Below are 16687 nucleotides of genomic sequence, written 5' to 3'. Positions count from 1 at the left end.
TCACCCTGACCTGGGGGCAGATCCTGCTGTGGTCCCCACTTTGCAGATGCGTAAACAGAGAAAGAGTGCGCTGTCCATGCTGATACAAAGATTCTGTGTATGATGGTTGTTCCTCACCACGAGTGCGCAGCGTGGTGGTGCAACGGAAACCTCAGTCTCGCCCGCACCCTCCTGGCGCTCTGGGCGCGGACAGGAGCCACTTGGAGAGTCTGTCCTGAGTCAAACCCGCTGTGGAGAGGAGCTTCCTTCCCTCCCACGGATCCATATGGGCTTGGTCACCCTCATCTTAAAGACTAGGGAGCACATAAAAAGGAGTCCTGATGCACGCTACAACGCGGAGGAACCTCAAAGACATCATGCGAAGTGAAAGAAGCCAGACACAAAGGGACAAATATTTTATGATTCCGTTTATACGAAATGTCCAGAAAAGGCAAATCCACAGAGACAGAAAGCAGACTAGACAGAAAGGGAGAATGGGGGTGACTGCTTAATGGGAACAGGGCTGCTTTTTAGGGTGGCGAAGCATCTTGGAACTAGACGGAGGTTGTGGTCGCACAACGCTGTGAGGATGATAAACACCACTGACCCGTACGTGATAAAATGGGTAACAGTCAACGTTGTTAGTGAATTTTACCTCAATAAAAAAAAATGAATCACGAGAGGAACAACTTTGTTGCCTAATGTCTAACTCAACATGGCAGGGTTTACACCCTCAGATAATGACCACCTGCTGTGTAGTCGGTAATACACACCCCCAGAGAGTAACACAAACTGCATGGGAATAAGATCTTTTTTTCTGTGTTTTTGGTATGGGTCTGTTAAATATTTGAAGCCCATTCCATTGATATAATTTAGTTTGGTCTTTCATTTTTGTAGAGCTTTCATAACACTAAGGTGTTAAATATATTATTTTTTCAGTTGTAAAACACACAAACACACACACACAAAGATTGGGGAACAGAAGCTGCTCAGAGTCCCCAGCTGGTGCTTCCGCTGGATTTGAACCTGGTCTGGTTGACCCAAGGCCAGGGCGTGTGTATGGTGACGTAGGATGGATGGCAGGGACGGGGACTCCAGAAGCAGCTGCACGTCCTCCCAGCTGGTGCTCCCTGGAGAAGCTCCTTCCGCTTGCAAGGAAATAAAGACACATTTCCAATCATTTCATCTCACTTTATGGGAAACATCATTTTATCATCCTTCCCGGGCCCTTGCCTCTTTCTAAGCTCTCGCTTTCCTCTGGCACTGAGCAAACCTCAGCCCCACTTAGTGCTGGGTATTGATCTGGGGAATTTCCAAGGATGGATTCTAGTAACAGAAACTGCCAAGACCAGGGCTGAATTTGATGCAAACTCAACACAGGCCCTGGGGGGCCAGCTTCCCTGCTCATCTCACCACGTGAGTCCTCGTGGTTCCAGGATGGCGGGGAGCGGGGCAGCAAGGGCAAGTCTAAACCCCTCCTTGGATGCACTTACCAGCTTTGCCTTGAGGGCAGAGACCAGGAACACCTGCACCCTGCCCAGCAGGGGGTGGGGGCTTCCCCCCCCCACCCCGTTGTTTGCACCAAGTGTCCTTTATGCACCTTGAGGATTTCGGGGGTTTGGGGTGCTCCAGAGACAGCTGGTGTGGGGGGCACCTGGAGGCAGAGCAGAAGTCATGTCAGCACAGAGGGAGCCTCCCTCGGCTCCTGGATGGTTCAGCTGAGCTGACTCAAGGTGTTCTCCTCTCCAGAAATCTGGATTTAGACCAGGATCTGGCCTGCAGTCTCGCCAGTGGCTGAAGTGGTGAGAAATAAAAGCTGAAAGCCACATGGCCAGACCCAAACTGGACCAAATGAAGGGGCAGCAACTTCGGGGCAGGGAAGATGGATAATAACAATAACGTGAACTGCTTCCACTTATGAAAGGCCTTCAGACACATCATTGCATTGATTCTCACCGACAACTCTATGAGAAATGGGCTTCTATTATCCCCACTTTACAGATGAGGAAACTGAGGCTCAGAGAGGTTCATACTCATTGTCACCCCAGATCCCACAGCGGGTAGGGGTACAGCCAGGACTGGAACCCAGGGAAAGAACATAACCATGCTCTGCTGGTGAGACGGGAATGTTGGGAGAAGAGGGAAATCATCCCCCCTCCCCTGCATTATTTAATTTGCAGCCAGATGGTACAGTGAGTGGAATGATGGAGAAGTCTTGAAACCAGCCAAAAATGCCGAAGAGAACAGGCTTTCCCAGGCCCCACCCTGCCCTGGAATTCCAGGCCTCCCAGGCCACTATCCTTCCTTCTGGGAGAAACCCCTTCTCCCTTGTCCCAAGACTGGCCAGGAGGGTGAGGACTGGGGTCACGGGAGTGGCTGGCTCATTGCCTCTGTTGCTTCCTGACAGTCTAGAGTAGAGAGAGGCCAGAAGCCAGCCAAGGACACCCAGCTGCGGGCCAGTGGTGCCAGGGAGCCAAGGGTCTGACTTGTCTTTGCACCAAGAAGGTGACATTCCTGGTGGAAAGTTCCAGACTCTGGAAGTGCCAGTTCTAGGTGACCTGAGAGAGATGACACCAGGTGATGGATCACAGTGGTGGTTATGGCTTTGTGTCCAGTAGGCCTGGCCTCAAATCCCCACTACCCCATTTATTAGCTGTGTGACTCCAGGCAAGTCACTGAACCTCTCTGGGTCTCGGGTTCCTCATCTGAAGATGTGGATAAGGACAGCAGCTACCTCGTTGGGTGTAAGAGGACAGCACACAGGTGCAGAGGTGGCAGAGCCATGGGCGAGGAGGGGCTGAGAGCCAGTGTGAGACTAGCCATCACCACCACAGCAGCAGCAGCCGCATGTGGGCACTGCCTGAGAGCTCGGCGCCAGCCAAGTGCTCCCTGTTCTGTCACGTGATGCTAAGGACCGCACTCTGCAAGGTGAGTCCCACCATCAACCTGATTTTACAGCTCCAGGCCTGCCCAGGCTTGCCGCCTCCATTCCTGCACCCTGCGGTCCCCTCTCTCGGGCAACCCCCTCTCACCCCCACCTCCCGAGTGGGACCCTCCTCCCTGGGCCAAGCCCCTGCCTCCTGCCCCCAACCCCTTGCCTCCCCTAACCTGCCTCTGAGCTACTTCTCCCTCCAGACTCAGGACCCCTGCTGATGGGGCCCAGCTGGGCAGACCTCCTCCCCCCGACCTCACCTCCCAGGGCACCAGGCATGTGGGAAGGACCGCTGGCCACTTCCCAGATCTGGACTTAAGAAAGCTACCTCTCCCAACCCCCTGCCTCTGGCCAAAGACAGTTTGATGGGTGCCTGGAAGCCCCTTACAGACTGTAAGACTGGACAATCACTTCCCCTCCGGGCTTCTGTAGCCTTGTCTGTAAAATGTGGGATGGTAATACTGGGACTGGCCTCAAGGGGGCGCTGCCATAAGGATTAAATGAGATGGTGCACAGGAACCTAGCACACAGTAAGCATTCGGTGTTAGCTGTTATCATTACCATGCTCAATATTGTTATGGTCCCTTTGCTAATAGTTAAAATGGGCAAGTTACAGAGAAGAGCCTTTAGGCCAGGCTCCCCGAGAAGCACGTAAAGAGGGCCCCAGGGCGATAAGCTCAGAGTGTCCAGGCTGTGCTGGTGCCAACTCCCGAAGGTGGCCTGCGTCTCTTCTTTCTGTGTGGATTCAGATCCTAGAAAACTCTGATGTTTTGTTGGCATCGAGGCACCTGCCGTGAGCTCCATTTGCCTTCTCTCTTCCCCCGGTTTGGCTGTCTCCTATAATCCTCCCTCTGCACCTTTGCACCTGCTGTTCCCTGCCTAGGATGCCCTTCCCTCTCCTCCTCACCGGTCTAGATCCTGCCATTCTTTAAGGCCAGCCTGGGGCCCTCCTGGTCCAGGAGGCCCCCTGGTGACTGCAGGTGGGGAGAACAGCTCAACCCTGCCTCATATTGGGCCACTGGGTTGGCATTGCCCAGCTGTGGCAGTGGCCCTGACCTTCCAGGGTGTGTCCTGCCTCCTGAGCCACCAGCACATTCATCAAAGGCTGTGGCCCGAGCCTGACATTGTGACCACCCAGCCTACACGTACCAGACCCCTGCTCATCCCTGCGGCAGCTGGTGAAGGTTTCCGGTTAGCTTTAGGCTGCTGCCTAGAAATTACTCAGAAAACATCCAGCATTGGGTTAGTTGATTCGATGCATGAGCTTTGGTGTAGAATCTGAACTCAGAGTGGGCTGGAGATTTTCCCTGACGATGATGATTCCCTCCCAGTGACGGGGAGCTCGCTCCCTTCTCCTCCCAGGCCGGCCCATTGCACCTTCACCCCCAGGTCCCAGCTCTGGCCTCTCACGTTGCACAGATCTGCTCCTTCTCAAGCGAGAAGGCCTTCTAACATATAGCATATTAATTGGGTCTTCAGAATCCTCCAAAATTAGAGGCCTCTACAATATCACAAAGACTTCCCCTCGCCGCTGGGGCAACCAACTGTCCAGTGATTAAAATAGGACCCACGCCCTGGTCAGATGACAGTTCCCTGCCCTTCCTCCCCACTCTCTGAGCAACGCTGTGTTACTCTTCATCACGTTTGTTACCTCTAAGATCCGCTTATGCGATGGCTTTATTTCAGGTCTCTGGGGAAAGGGCACAATTTCTGAGGCGGGAGTTTAAAGAGACCCTGAGGAGTTCTGGTCCCCCCGTCTTGAGGCCCCTGGCAAAGTCCTTCCTGAGCCCAATGTGAGGCCAGCCTGCCCAGCCCCCTCACTGTGGCTTCCACAGTCACCTGAGCCCGCGGAGGAGGACACACAGGAAAGGAAGAGGAGATGGGCAGGCGTGAGTGAGAAGAGGCCACGCAGGAGCACATCGCGCTGTACAGTTTTTATTAAATCACTTGGGAAACACTGAGAGTTTCGATGCAAACATTTGTAGGTGGCATCGATCATTTAAAACGACCCAGCGGATCACTCAGTACATTAGGTAGAATATAAATTTGGCTGTGGACACAGAGACCCAAGATGGCTTAATCAAGATGGAGGTGTGTTTGTCTCCCTCCTAACGGTCCAGTATAAATCATCCAGGGCTGGTGTGACAGCTCCATGGGGCCAGGGACCCAGGTTCTAGGAAGGCCTGTTTCCGAGTTCTCGGTCCAGCCCTCGGGAAGGGGAGGGAGGACGGGAAGTTGTGCTTGTCACTCTCATCCCATTGGTCAGAACTGAGTCATGTGGCCATGCTCAGCTGCAAGGGAGGCTGGGAAATGTAGTCCTTTATTCTGTGCAGACCTGTGCACAGCTAAAGAGGGGTCAAGAGATATGGGAACAAGTGGAAGGCTCTACCAGACCTATGTGAGCTCACTTTTCCTAAATGCAGGCAGCCTTCAAAGCCCCTTTCCACACCACTTCCCTGACCAGGATCCTCCAGACTGGGGAACCTGGAGGATATAAAGTTTCTGTCCCTGGGTGTGAGCTGGACACTGTCATCATAGGACGTGCCCAAGGGACAGGCTGCAGAGGGCGCACCCCAGGAAGGTTACGGGGAGGAGGCAGCCACAGTAGGGCGGGGGTCCGTATCGCATTCCCAACCTCCCATCCCCAGCACCCACTCTTCTCTTTCTCTTCTCCTCTTGATGCTTGGTGATGCCCTTAGCCGGGCTCTGGGGAGTAAAATTTAGGGAGATACTTTCTAAGATGCAGATGTGAGTTTGGAGTTTCGGGGGCAGGGGAAGGCTCTCAGTGAGGAGAAGCAGGGCCATCCTGGGGGTTCACCCATGCTATTACACCCAGGGAACCGCAGCCAGTCTGAGCCACTCTGGCAAAGCAGGCGGCCCAGATGGGGAGGAAGAGGCCAGATCTGTGCCTCCACTGGGCCTCACCCCACAGGAGGCTGCCCAGGGTAGGCTGGGCCAGGGGCAGGTCAGTGCAGACCTCAGCCTGACCCAGAGCAAGGGACGATGAGCCATCATGTCCCCACAGCAGCAGGGGCTCTGAACCTTGTCCCTGTAGACGCCTCCCAGGGCTGCCTGGAAAAGACCGAAGCGACCTCCAGAAACAGCTAACACCCACTGCGAGCTCACCGTACGCTGGACACATTGCCCCCGCTACCCTCGCATGGGCCCTTTGAGCCAGATCCAGGTCTTTCCAGAGAGAGGTGCCCGCGCCCTCCTTTACCTTCAACGCTTCGGTGGAATCGGAGTGTGTGTGCATGTAAATTACCTCAGTCTCCATCTCAGAGACCGTCCCTTAGGACTGAAATACCCCAGTCGGGAACCCGCTCTCAAGAAGGCATCACGTTAGCATTTTAAAAATCTACACCACACCGTTTGTTTATTAGCGAAAGGATGTTAGAAGTCACTTTTCCTAGAAGTGTGAGGTGACTCAGACAATTGGTTGGCTAGAAAGCTCCCCTGAGCTCAGGTCTTTGCAGCAACAAGGGAGAGAGCTCATCGGCCTGAAGCCTTCAGTGCTGTGGGGCAGGGCCCCTGGGGTCCTTGGTCCCCTCACTCCTTGGACGGACAGTACAGGGGTATGACTGCTTTTGTACCTGCTTGCTAGTAAATATTAGGACATTTGGCACGATAAGACCTGCTTTTGTGGTTAACGTTCCATCTGGTGGCAAGTTTGTTGGGGAGGGCTGTGGAGCCATCGCCTGCCTGGGGGTCCATGTTTTTACCAGAAAGTCCCGTCAGTTAGAACACATGCCCCACGTCCAGTGGCAGAAGCTGGGTAGGAACCAGGTCTGATTCTGGAAGCTGCGCCCCTAACCACTGTCCCACACTGCCTTCCCACATTGCCTTTGATTCGCTCCTGTGTGTCTGGAGGAGTTCTGGCATCTCCACTCCAGATGCTGCCAGAGGGAGGCACGATGCTGGGTGCCCAGCGTGGCCACGGAGGGCGCCATCTTTGCACCCCCCCTTTTCAGTGGCTGCTTGAGCCCCAAGTGGAGGTTGTTGGGCCCGCCAGCTTTGTCTCTCTGGTGGTGTTGGTCTGATGACTCCTTTCACAAAACCAACTCTGAAATGTGAACTGTTTTGCGGGTGGTGGCTCATTCTAATGTTGGCTGCTTGATCTCAACAACCTACACGCTCACGTGTCTTTCAAGAGCCTTTGGCCAAGAGCAATAATATATTTCTAACGGGCAGTTACGCTCTTGATGCGACATCGCCTTTTATTGTTCTCAGAATTAACATTTCCTCAGCAAGCTCCAGAAAGCAAGGACTGACACCTCCTCTGACCCCCCCCTCCGCCCACACCCGGCATATGGCAGGGCCGTGCATATTGAGCAAACATTGGAGGGGAAAGAGGAGGCCCCTCCAAGATCCCAGGTTCCAGGCTGAGGGGGACGACGGCAGAGGGCAGCCACACCAACTGCCGAATCACGGGGTGCCACTCTGAGAGCTCCCCGAGGAGCTACTCATGTACCCGCCTCCCCTCCCCATGCACCCCTCCACGGTGCAAGCCACAGATCTCTGGATCCCCAGTGCCTGGCACATCCCAGGTACAAGAGTCACGTCCAGGTGAATGATTAGCCCGAAGCCCGGGAATGGTGGCGGGACCCCTCCTTAGGACCCAACTGGCTGTGCTGCAGTGCAAACAGCTTCCCAGGGGTCCTCAAAGTGGGGTCTCCAGCCTAGCAGCATCAGCCTGGCCTGGGAACTTGTTAGAAATGTAAATTCTTAGGCCCCACCCAGACCTAACTAATCAGCAACTCGGGAGGTGAGGCTGGCAATCTGGGCATTAAGCCTCCACGTGATTCTAACAAACACTTGACTCTGAGAACCACTAGTCTAGGCCAATTGTTTTCAAACATTTTTAAACCTTTAGGCAAACCCTTTAGAGAACTCCCGTAGACGAAACAGGCAGGAATGGAGATGCCAGGTGTGATACATGGGGTGGGGGCTCACTCCGCTGAACTCTCAGCCTCCCAGAAACACTCCTTGAAACGTTCTGGCTTAATCATTATGCCTGCATTAATCTCATTAATCTCAGAGTCATTAATCTCACTTTGCACATGCCCTTGGGGAAACTGGGCAGATGACACCCAAAGCAAGAGAAAGGGTGTCACGGGAGGAAGAAAAAACCTAAAATGAAACGAAAAAGAACAGAAACAGACAAAGCAACAGGTCCACACAAGGGAGGCGAGGACAAGTCAGGAAGCGTGTTTAATTGGCGTGACATGGACGACATACAAGAGGAGCATGAGAGGAGGCCTGGGCATGCCACGTGTCCCCTGTCCACCCCCGGGCCTCGCCCCGCCCCTACCCGCACCACCAGGGCCAGGGGCTGCCCCTCCCCCAGAGACACACACCAGCAGATTCAGACAGGACGGCACCCCAAAAAGAGGCTCTGAGGGGGCTGGGAAGGCAAACAGAAAGAAAACAACCACAGCCAGGAAGCATTGCCTTTTTTTTTTGTAAGAGTTGCCCCAATTCCTTTCCAAAGTTGCAGGCTCCGGGTGGGGGCACCAGACATTTCAGGCCCCGCACCAGCCTTTCACCTCTGAAGGCTGTGTTGATGACAACGTTCCTCTCCGCTCCCCACAACACCCTTTGAGGTGGGCTGAGCAAGACTCTCGCTCCCATCTGAGAGATGGAGAAACTGAGTCCCAGTGAGCAGAACTGATTTGCCCAGAGGCCCAGAGAAAGCTGGTCACTGAGTCAGACTGGGAGTGTGTGGCCCTCCCTGGGGCCAGGGGCCACTGCAAAGACACAGGGAAAACGGAAATGTACAGGCGGGGGGGGGGGGCGGGGGGGGTGTCGGCATTTGTCCCAGTCCTGGAGAGCACACAGAGCCTGAGCTTAGATGCCAAGACAGAAGATGGGACCAGCTGTTTATTCAACAAAAGCCTTTTATTCATTCAAAAATCAACCATTGGGTTTATTCTGCAGATATTAAAAAAGGGGGGCAAGGCTTCCCATCGCAGTGCCCTTCTGCTAATTCACTTACTTACTATCGCTGGGAGAGATCTAGAGGAGGGGTGTCTGGAAGACACGCTGCCAGTAACGTGGGGCTGGAGGCCCAGGGCCTGGGGGAGGTCAGAGTCTCCTTCTCGCCTCCCCACCTGCAGCCTCCCTCTGGAATCACCTGTTTGGCCAGTTGGGGCCCCCAAGCCTTTGCAGCTTGTCGCCACCAGGGGGCGCTGCCACGTTCCGTTGGATCCCTTAGAAGCGGCAGCTGAGCTGGGAACCGGGTAGCTTTCTGCTAGGCGGGCAGTGGGGCTTTCTCCAGGGAGAGGCTGCCTCTCCCCGAGGGACCCAGGCACCCCAACCTCTCTATGCCACATAAAGAAGAGACAATGTCCCCAAAAGCACAGGTGCACCTGTTGTCTAGGAAGTTGGCTGTCGAGCTGAAAAGCATTTCAGAGGAAGAGGGGGGTGCGTACTCTAAACGTTGCCTGGTTAAATACTGGAAACTCGTGACATTCTCCTAAGTGCCATCGACACAGAGTGGGGAGCAGATGCCGTGAGGATGAGGCCAGGGCCGCTGCGGACGTGCTGCCTGAGGCTGGACCCTGCTCCTGGGCCCAGGGAGCCGGGATGGGCAGAGGGACTGGGCCTGGCTTCCGGCTGGTCTGGGATCCCCAGGGAGCAGCATTTGATGGGGCTGTGCCTCGGGGGGAAAACGGTGCTGGGGAGAGAGGCCACGGGCTGCTCAGGGTTCCCAGGGTGCTGCAGCTGGAGGCCCAGGGAGAGGAGGGGACAGAGCTGTCCCTGTCCAGCAACCTCGGGCACAAGTGGCCAGTGTCCAGCACCCTGCCAGGAAGAAGGGAGGCCCTTCAGGCAGCTCTGGCTCTCGGGGCACGGACCCGAGCTGTGCCTGAGGCGTGGGTCCACGGGACCGCCAGCTGAGGCCAAAAGCCACACCCGTGGCTCCAAACCAAAGGCCAAAGGGCACGAAGGTGGGAGGAAAGCCTCGTACACAGACGGTCCAAGATGTCCAAGCTGGAGGGGTCCACGTGCTTAACCCCGGGTAACTCTCAGCCACAGTCCCCTTCTCACGGTGCCTCCAGGTCGGGCTGCCCAACAGCTCCTTCCCACTGGACCAGAGAGGCCAGTCGAGGCTCAGGCAGAGGCCAGAAGCACTCTGACCCGGGAAAGGCCCCACTCTCCTCCCCTCCACCCCCATGTCCAAGTTCATCTCCTGCCCTAGGAACCTAGGTCAGAGCCGGGCAGAGGAACTGCAGGATTTGACGGTGAGTCCTGGGCCTCGTGGGCCAGTGGCCTGAGCAGGAAGGTGACCGCAGGGGCCTCAAGGAGCCCAGCCTTCAAAGTCGCCTGTGAAAATGGAACTACTGCTCCCTGTCCCCTTAGGACCTGGGGGGCTTATCGTGGAGCCAGAGTGCAGCCACACGGTGTGCTACATGCAGGCAGGGAGAGTCTGGGGTTGGCTGAGGGCTCCAGCCGACAGCAATGGAAATGCAAGCCCCACACTGGCAGAGCGGCTCTCTGGCGGAGGGTACCGAGCAGAAGCTCAGGCCTCCCGGGAAAGCGCGAAGCGGAGACCAAGGGCAAGTCAAAGCGGGAACGAGGGCCACTCTCCTCCCCTAGGGTGGATGAGCGGGGGGTGACAGGCTGCTGACCTTGCCAAGCAGCAGCAGGAATTCTGGACTCAGGCCTGGCCCTAAACAGTCTTGGAGGCTGCTTCTCAGCCCCGAAGCCTTTCCTGGGTGAGGACTAGTTCTGGGCCAAAAGATGGCTCACGAGTCCAGAAGGGACCAGGAAGCACTGCAGGGAGGGACGAGGTGTGACCTCTGACCCACACGCCACGACCAGTGGCAGCCGTCTCCAAGAAGACTTGTGCCAAGAGACAAAATAGTGACTCAGACAGTCCCCGTGTCTGCCGGGGTCTGGCAAACACAGCCACAGACCGCAGAGTTGCAAACTGCAGGAAACCCAGGCTTAGGATATACAGTGTCGGCAGGGAAGAGCCTTCAGATCAACCAGCCCAAGCCTCTGGCTCTGCAGCTGGGGTAGCTGGGGCCCAGAGAGGGCAGGGGGTGGCCCACAGTCACAGAACAGGGCCAGCCTCAGGCTCCCGGCCTCGGGGCCAAGGTTGTCTGACTTTTCTGATGGCACTGCCCTGCTGCCCCATCTCAGTGGCAGGCAGAGCTAGAAGCTTCCTGTGACCACATGTGGGCCAGAGCCCCGAGAAGGGGCCACGACCCAGAGGGGACTGCCTGTAGCCCTTCTCTCCTCCCCTCCCTCCCAGCATTTGAGCTAAGAGAAGGAAGGGAAGAAGGATGCTGTGCAGTCTACTGGACAAGGCAGACAGACAGGCAGAAAAGCAGAGTGGGAGAGAATGAGAGACTATTTTCCACCGCCACCAAGGAGGGAGAAGGAGCCTTCACTTCTGCTCACTTGCTTGCAAAGACCCCCTCTTCCCTCTTTCCTTATGTACCCAATCCCCCTTCCTGGCTCCCAGTCTCAGGACAAGCCTCTCCATTCTCCATGTGGCTGCAAACACCAACGCAAAAGCTGAGAAACCGGAAGATGCCCCCTGTTGTCCTCAGAAAAGATGTTATGGACCCAGGGGAGGACACAGGACTGGGAGGTGTGGACAGGGAGCAGAGAAGAAGGGTTCAAGGAGGAGGCATTCGGGCTGGAGGGAACAGTGCATTAGCCATTTAAGAAACCCACCTTTCCCCTCTCCAAACATCGAGCACAGTATCTGGGGGGAAAAAAAGGTTTTTTGGCTTCTTGGCCGCTGCAGGCCACCATCCTCCCAAGCACTGGGCAGGTGGGCAAGGGCGTGCACATGTAAACGGTGGGCCCCGCATCCCTGGGAGCTGTGGACACGAGAGGCAGCAGCAACAGTTAACACCAATAAATAAAAGATATCGATTATATATGTATAAAAAAAAATACCTCACTTTCCCCACAAAAAGCACAATACTGTTATCACAAAAAAATCATCATCATCATAGTTACTCATCCTAGCCACGCAGGTGGTTTTGCTGCTAGAGGATGGGGGACCAATAACGTTCATCGGGCCCCCCGACACCCCGAGCCCCGCCGTGGCCAGGCCGTGACTTCCATGGCCTCTCCAGCTGCCCAAGGACGAGGCAGAGTCCTCTGAGTCCCCGAGGCCTCCTCCCCATCTGTCAGTCCGTATCTTCTACAACAGAAGGTAGTTTTTTTTTCTTTTTCAATGTCTGTTTGAAATAAAAAACGAAAGCACACGCACAAGAGAGCAGGAGGAATCCAGAGGCCGCCGGCAAAGCAGCCGAGTCCTTGGTTTCGCTGGGGCTGCAGCCTTTTCCGATCCGCGCTGCTGTTTTCCGGACAAGCAGAGGTTGTTGACAATTGGAGCCACTGGCTTAGGCGGCGGGTGGGTGCGGGGCCGGGGGAGGAGGGCCAGGCCTCAGGGTTCCAGGGCAGCCCGGCCGGGTGTGGACGAGGAGAAAGGCTGGGTGGACACAGAGGGTGGCGGTGGGGCTGAGGTGGCCTCACGGCACGGGAGGAGGTGAGTGGTTCTCAGGCATCTGGAAGACACGAGGAGGTGAGGCGGGGTCAGAGCTGGCTGCCAGGGACACACGCACACAAAGGTGGCGCAGGGGGGGGGGAGCAAAGAGAGGCCAAGATGGCGTTATACAGAAGTCCTAAAAATGTGCTCACCCTCTGATCCACCCATTCAGTGATGAGTATTTATCCTTAAGAAATAAATGCGATGTTTCCTACAGTATCTGTAACAGCAAAATTAAAAGGGAGGGTGCAACCCCAGTGTCCACTCTCAGGGGACTGGTTGGAAAAATGAGGACACAGGCATAACATAAAATAGTTTGCAACCTTTAAGAACAATGCAGGAAATGGCCAATAAGCACACGAGAAGATCCTCAACAGAATCAGTCATCAGAGAAACGCAAATCAAAACCACAGCAAGATACTACTTCACACCCACTAGGATGGCTGTCATCAAAAAACCAGAAAATAATGAGTGTTGGGGAGAGTGTGGAGAAATTGGAACCCTCGTTCATTGCTGGTGGGAATGTAAAATGGTGCAGCTGCTGTGCACAGTTTGGTGGTTCCTCAAAAAGTCATAGAATTACCAGTGACCCAGCAATTCCACTCCTAGGTATGTATCCAGAAGAACTGAAAATAGGTACTCAAAGAAATCCACGAACACCCATGCTCATAGCACCCACTCACAATAACCAAAAGGTGGAAACAAGCCAAGTGTCCGTCGATGGATGAATGGACAGACAAGATGCGGTACATCCATACAACGGAATACTATTCAGCCATAAACAGGGGTGAAGTCCTGACACGTGCTACAACATGGATGAACCTTGAAAACATGCTAAGTGACAGGAGCCAGTCGCAAAAGGTCGCATATTTATGATTCCATTTATATGAAACATCCAGAATAGACAAATTTGTAGAGACAGAAAGTAGACTGTGGTTGGCAGGGGTGTGGGGTCTGGGTATGGAGCTCTGTTCTGGAGTGATGCAAATGCAAATGCTTCAGAACTAGCTGGAGGTGGTGGTTGCACAACATTGTGAATGTACCAAATGCCACTTAATTGTTCACTTTCAAGTGGTTAATTTTATGTTACGGGAATTTCACTTCAATAAATGTTTTTTGAAAAGCAGAAGCATGGGGAGCAGTCACGTCTGTTACTGTCTGTGTCATGCACAGATCTTTCCCGTAACCTGCTCCTCCCCCTGTTTAAATCGCATGGCCCTGCTCCCCGCATTGGACAGGTGTAAGTTCTGATCCAGGGGGGCCATTTCCCTGATCTGCATGAGATGACTTGAAAACATTCTCTGGGCCAATCAGAAGCGATGTGGAGGTGGCCCTGGAGGAGGAGGCAGGCCCCGCAGGACCACAGCTGGGGTGGCCATTGTGGTGCAGGTGTGAAGGGAGAGAGGGGCCTGGAGCAGTCGCCCGGAGAGAGGCAGAATGCCCCAAGGGAGAGGCCTGCGTTCTCTCAGGCTTCCCATCCCCCGTGCCAACCCCGCGAGGCTGGGCTGAGTGTCCAACCACATTCTTCGCCTTCCGCAGTGATCTGTGAACGCTCATGATGTGCAGTATTGTATCTGCTGGTTAAAACCACCAACGAGATGAAACTCATCAAATGCATCTAAATCCATCAATTCATAATTATACACATATTTTAAAAATTTCACTGGTCACCTCTAAAGGATGTTAGAAATCCAATTCATTTTGAAAACTGATAAATAAAGAGAAAGAATTAAGGATCCATCTTGCCTTTCCTATTAAAACCTAGGCCTCGGGGTAACCAAACAGCTGATGAGGGGAAGTGTCCCTTTGTAGAAGCAATCCAGTCAACAATGAAGACGGAAAGACAGCTTTAGAATGGCACCATCTTGCACCACCTAATAAATGAATGAACGAGTGAATGAATGAATGAATCGAAGCGGTGATCATCAAGGGGCCACCTGGTGGACACGCAGCCCCACTCACGAGGCGTCCTTGCAAAAGTGGATCATACCGCACGCCAAGCCTGCCTGTAGCCCGAACTGCCCACTTCCAGGAAGAGCAGGGAACAGAGCACGTTAACACCACCACGGGCGCACTCAGCAAACCCCGGACTGCGGGCAACCACAGAGTGTCTTCCTCGACAAATAGCAAGAAAAAAAGGGAAGGGGGGAAACTTATAGATTAAAGCAAACTTAAGAGATGCATCAAAAACACAAAAGAGAGAGAGGGAGAGACCTATCAACCGGTTCCAACATGTGGCCTTTATTCCGATTCTGATTCCAATAAATAAAAAATGGTGAAAAAAAGCTGTGAGAAAAAGGACACTGGAATACCAACTGCAGATTGGAGGGTAGTAAGGAATTATTATTGATTTTTTGGCATTATGGATTATTTAAAGAATCATTACCTTTTAGAAATACGTTTTGAAATGTTTATGTGTGAAATGATATGACATCTTGAATTTGCTTCACAATAACCTCGTGGGGGAGGGTCTAGATGGTCCAAGACTGGCCATGAATTGGTGATTCTGAAGCTGGGTGATGGAACATGGAGTTACACCATTCTCTCTACCGTTGCCTGTGAATAGTAAACATTTTTTTTAATCTGCCCCCAAATTTCCAACAATCTAAGTGTCGCACGCTGTCAGACTGGTTAAATTATGACCCAGCTATAGACTGGAATACTATGCAGCTATTAAAAATGATAGTCTCAGACAACATTGACCAATGTAGAAAACATGCACGATCTCAGTTCCTGAATAATGCAGTGATTATATAATGGTAATTTATCTAAGAATTGTGATACTGCAGGAATCTGAGAAGGCAAATAAATCACAAAAATGATGAACACAGGTTGGATATAATTACTATCGAGTAGGTTCTGGGACCAGTCTGAGGAAAAGAGGAGGGCGATCTTCAGGAAGAGCTATAGACAGGTGGATCTTCTCACTCTGAAAAGCTTGTTGTAAAAATAAAGTTACACCTTCCTGGCTGACATACCGCTGGTGAGGGTAAGGTATATATCTACACAAATTGTGTTAAGGAAAGCCAGCGCGGACACAACAGGATATGAACTTTAGGCCACGTTGGGTAAAACACAAAAATCTTTTCTTAGTGTCACGTCTCCAAAAGAAACAGTAAATGTTTCCTGTAAGTTGTTCATTTAAAAAAAAACAACAGCCAACAGCATATGGTTAGGAACTCATTGTTGCCAAGGAAATATAGAGACATATATATTCATAGGAAACTGTGAGACAAAAACAAATAGGGTGATTCAAAAATAATTGCATGCTTTAAAGAAATTAATTACACTGTCCGACTTTTTGTTGAGGAGATACATCAAGAACCTGTGTTTGTACTGCTTTTTCCACGGCCTGGAGGAAACAAAACAGCATGTCATGTGACGGCTGCCCCTGAGGCCACTGGCGGTAATTCACAAAAGGAGACTCAGAAAAATTCGACAATGATCAGTATGCACCATGGGACCCAGAGCTGCATACCGAGTGTTTCTACGACTATAGAAATAATTGTGATGGTTCCTTACAAATTGATTTGATTATATGTTTCTATGTGACCTAGTTACTGAGTATTAAGTTCTTGTAAGTATTCAATTCTTTTTGAATTGCTCTGGGCACAAAATGTTCACAGTGGTTATATCTGGGTTATATATGAAGGTTTTTAAAAAATAAGATTTTTTATTGAGGTTTTCTTTTTAAATGTATTCTAATGTCTCTTCAATGAAAAAAGATTTCTTGTGTAAAATAATAATAATAATAGAAGCTTCAAAACAGTGTAGGCCTCCTAAACAAAATATCAGCAAGTCAAATCTGATGATACATAAAAAGCACAACACATTATGGCTAAGTGGAGTTTATTCTAAGAATGCAAGGGTGGCTTAATATTCAAAAATCAGTGTAATTCACCATACTAACAACAAAAAAGGGATAAAAGTTTATGAGCATCTTGATAGATGCAGAAAAACAATTTAATAAAATTCAACACCATTCACAGTTTTTTAAACAAATAACTCCTAGCAAACTAGAAAAAAAGGAAACTCCTAAATCTGATAAAATCTATCTACGAAACATTTACAACAAACATCCTAATTAATGGTAAATTATTGAAAGCTTTCCCCCAAGACCGAGAGAGAGACAAGAATGCTCACCTTCACTACTTCTACGGGATATTACACTAGAGGGCCCAACCAGTGCAAGGAAGTAGGAAAAAGACACAAATGGCAGAAGGATAGGAAAAGGAGGAATAAAATGTAGACAATCCAAAAAGATC

The 16687-nt window shown here is 52.2% G+C and overlaps 1 protein-coding gene across 1 annotated transcript in view; it reads right to left on the bottom strand.

The window, feature by feature from the left end:
* Positions 1-11787: 11787 nt before the first annotated feature.
* NCS1 (neuronal calcium sensor 1) overlaps positions 11788-16687 on the bottom strand; it is a 47174-nt gene continuing 42274 nt past the window's right edge. The window contains exon 8 of the mRNA XM_058524292.1: positions 11788-12441. The gene's annotated coding sequence lies outside the window, so the exon portion shown is untranslated. The remainder of the gene's footprint in view (positions 12442-16687) is intronic.

Source organism: Diceros bicornis, chromosome 28 (genome assembly GCF_020826845.1).
Source record: "Diceros bicornis minor isolate mBicDic1 chromosome 28, mDicBic1.mat.cur, whole genome shotgun sequence".
NCBI lineage: Eukaryota > Metazoa > Chordata > Mammalia > Perissodactyla > Rhinocerotidae > Diceros > Diceros bicornis.
This window is presented reverse-complemented; position numbering and strand designations above follow the sequence as displayed.